This window comes from Triticum dicoccoides, chromosome 3B (genome assembly GCF_002162155.2).
Source record: "Triticum dicoccoides isolate Atlit2015 ecotype Zavitan chromosome 3B, WEW_v2.0, whole genome shotgun sequence".
Taxonomy (NCBI): Eukaryota; Viridiplantae; Streptophyta; class Magnoliopsida; order Poales; family Poaceae; genus Triticum; species Triticum dicoccoides.
This window is the reverse complement of record NC_041385.1, coordinates 786,416,940-786,420,973: the sequence shown is the minus strand read 5'-3', so window position 1 is coordinate 786,420,973 and position 4,034 is coordinate 786,416,940. Positions and strand designations below refer to the sequence as shown.

Sequence of the window (4,034 nt, the reverse complement as noted above, 5' to 3'; positions counted from 1 at the left end):
TAGTAATAATTCTCGCTTTTGTGTTACTTCCTTTTCTTGCGGAAATCCCTAGCCTGATATTAATTTCCCTCCTAAACCCTAACTTCCCGTACTGCAACACTGGGGAGAGGAGAGAGGGTGCTGCGATAGGTGATGGATCCAGCTGAGATTCCACACCGGGGTAACGTCCAGTTTCTCTCTTCATAACTCTGTGTATGTGTATGCTGGATGAAATTAACCTGCGAAAAGAAAAGAACAGATCAGAAGTGTCGTCTATGTAAAAAGAAGAAAAAAAGAACAGATCAGAACTGTAGTATGTATTATCAAACATGAGTCGACACATGATTTCTCTATCCAATTTAAGGCTATATAATAATGTTTATCTTCATTTTGGAATCTGAACCTAATATTTGGCAGTCTGAATTTTGACACCACATGGGCTGATTGTGCAGGCTTTGGAAGAGTACTTGCCAGTTCTTCTAGCCACCCAACTGAATCCTTTTAGAGTGGCTCCACAGATACTGTCTTCAATTCTAGCAGCGGCCACCAGCGGAACTGTGTGTGGTGTATACTCCAGTGTTAAATATTTGACCAGGTTCCTTAGAGCTAAGACACACCACGTTTTGATGATAAGCATCTGTCTCCCTTGGTCTCATTATTGGTATGCTGGACTATATATATAACCTGTAGGTTGTGCAGGTCTGCTCAATGGGTGGGCTCCAGGAGGATGTTCAAGCTTGTGTGATGCAAATGCTGTTGGAGTTAAACTCGACGTGGGTTTCTCCCGTACGTGTGTACGCAGGTGTCCGGATAGGATACGTGACAGTCACCTAATAGGATTTGCATGTACGTAACTGAATAGGACTAGTAGTAGCCATCGACTCGGTTCGGTGCAATCTAGTCTTGGTTCTATATATACATGTAAAGCCCCTTGTACAAACCGTGAGAAGAAATAAAGAACCAGGAGCGATACGCCCCTGTGGCAATCCAATCGTGTGTGTACGTACGTGTGTTTCCGGCCGAAATCGATCTAGCTAAGAAGGATCGTGGTGGCTGTTGTGTACGTGCATATTGCATATTGGAGACTAGCTTTCCACCACGGTTGCAGCTCGGCGTAAAAGCAATTCGTCGAGTTCGTCAGCAAGCTTTGTCTGTCATCGTCGTTCGTCGTCGGTCATCATCGTCGTCGGAAAGTACTCGGTGTCGGGTCTGGGCCAACAAATGCAGCAAGCCACTTGCAAGCCCGAGGATGCCTCGAGGTAACGTTCCGCTTAACTTGTTTGCTTGTCTCTGTTCTGTAATTAGTTTTGGTGGTGTAGAACATATGAGGTTTCCCTCTAAGTGCTGCTACCTTTTCCGGTACTTCTTCTGCATATGTGATTCTCCAAGTATCTCTTTTCGTTTTCCTTTTATTTGTCTGCGCAGTTGAGTATTATTTATCTTGATGTTTCGAAGAGATATACGGCACACCCTTCTGTTTTGTGAGAAGCTGAGAATATCAAGAGACGTGTAATTTTTCTTTTTTATTTTCCTTGCGGTGCATTATTGCCCATTACTGTTTGGATGCTTGGCGTTATATGCATTAGCTGTGCATTTGATTCCAATCAGAATGTCGTCCTTTCAGCCTTCGCTTTACTCGACACACTCAACTGCAGCCACAGTAAATTATTGTCCTTTGAACAGCAGCCGTAAAATTATTGTCCTTTCAGCCTTCCCATTGGCTTGCCCAATAATCAGTCATTGAGAAACATTAAGTGTCAGTGCATTGCCAGCACTACTTCCCCATTTATCTTTTCCTTTCCTATCTATCTGGTTCCTGCAGATTCAAGATCTCGAGTTTTGCTCTGCTCCAAGCAAAGCCATGGCCTCCGAACAGATGGTGCATATGAGTCAAGGACAAGGGGAAACTAGCTATGCTCGCAACTCCAGTTTTCAGGTATCTTCATCACTCTAGATTAATTTGCCAATGTTGTTCCTACGACCTTTTGTTCGTCACTCGGCTTGCAAAACTGCACTTGTTCACAATGTAGCTTACATTACTGAGATTTAGAAGAACTAGAGAGCATTGATTAGCAACTATTAAGCCACAAGGTTAGTCGAGATTTTCTGAAGGGCTACAACTCAATTGCAGAAGGCTGAGCAGAACAGGATGAAATCCCTCATAGTAGCGGTCATCGCCGACTTATGCGGCAGCAGCAGTACCTTGTTGCATGGAAAGGTAGTAATCGCGGACTTGGGATGCTCCTCCGGCCCAAATGCGCTAGCACTGGTATCAACTGCCATCAATGCCATCCACAGCCAATGCCTTCACTTACAGCAGCCACCACCTGAAGTATGCGTGCTACTCAACGACCTGCCTGACAATGACTTCAACACGGTGGTGAAGAGCTTGGTCATGCTCCGTCAAAGCAAGGATCCTGTGTCCTGACCGGTGTCATACCGGGGTCGTTTTACGAGCGGCTCTTTACTAGTGACTCCTTGCATCTTGTATGCGCGTCCAACAGCTTGCAATGGCTCTCAAAGGTGAGAGCTCGACGAATTCATCCAACTGGATTACTTGTGGGTTTTCTAAGTACTTACCTTTACAGGCTCCTGAGGATCTAACGAGAAATCGCATCCCAGCATTCGATACTGATGAACATGTTAGGCGTGAAAGGCTCCCAATCATCCGTGAGGCTTATGCACATCAGTTCAGGGAAGATTTCACACTTTTCCTGCAGCTGAGAGCCAAAGAATTGGTCTCGGGAGGCCGAATGGTTATTTCCCTAGTGGGGACGCGTTCTGATGTAATTGCTTCCAAATTCTTTCTTTTCCCAGGAATTGTAGCTCAAATTCTAAGTGTCATGGTCACTGAGGTACATATATTTACACTTTTTCAGCATGATATTTTATCTATTGCAATTAAGTGTGCAGCTATTTGACCTAACGATCCTATGGTATGACTGTCAGGGTGTGATCGACAAAGAAAAGTTTGATTCTTTCTATGTGCCCGTGCATGGACCTTCCGGCGAAAAGGTGAGGGAAATCATTGAAGAAGAGGGCTCCTTTTCCATCAGGGAGATGCGGGTGCACGACCCTACGACCGAAATGAACACTGCTCTGAGCACCCCAAGGAAGTTCGTCAATAATCTGAGAGCCTTATTCGAGCCGATAATAGTCCAGCATTTTGGAGACATTATGGATGAATTTGTGAGGACTGCGGAGCTGCACTGGAGCCTGGATCCGGATGGGAGCTTGCAAGAGGAGCGGGCCAGAACCTCTCGAGCTATGCTGGTTGTATCCCTCGCAAAGGTGTCATGATGAAGTAAAGGTGCCTGAAGATTACATGCACCGAATTTCATAAAATTGTACTATTGCTTACTTTGAAGCAACAATGTGTGCCCATTTAATTGTGTGAACTACTGTAGTAGTGGTGTTCTGTGAATGTACTCATGGATGCACCAAATGAACTTCCATCTCGCATATAAATAAGCAAAATGCCGTTGCGTGTGCAATGTGGTGTGATGTATGGTGTGCACAAATTCAGCCAGACATTTGTGTCATGTATCTGTTTTAGTAAGATCTGCAATGAGAGTGAAGCAGCCAGAAATTCCAACCTTCGTTACTTTTTTGTCCATGTTCGGTGATGAGCTTGATGATGCAAACATATGAGGTTTCTCTGCTACTGTTGAGATATTGCTTCTTCTAGGCATACGCCTGAAATGTATCTGTTATAGTTATTTGCTTCATGTTTTCAAGTGAAGATGTCAACCGGTGGTGGTCCATCACCTCCTCCTTCCTTGTGATGCTTAATTTGATTCCAAAGTCATGATAAAAAATACTGGAAATGCTCTGCTAACATATAGCATCATACGAGTGACGGGTCACACAGGTTAAGCTTGGCATTGCTGCTGGTTTTGTCTTGGCAACGCTTTTAGCTAGATCTAGGTTGTTAATATGTTCTCTCTTTTGGAGACAATATATTAACAAACCAGACAACAAGCCATGGGTTGCAATTTTATAGAAGTGCCCCTTCCTCCTCAAATTTGAGTAACCAAAGCTCATTACCAGTTAAA

General features: G+C 44.2%; 1 pseudogene; it reads left to right on the top strand.

Moving 5' to 3' along the window:
• Positions 1-1,704: 1,704 nt before the first annotated feature.
• On the top strand, positions 1,705-3,587 carry LOC119278474 (annotated as a pseudogene).
• The last annotated feature ends 447 nt before the right edge of the window (positions 3,588-4,034 follow it).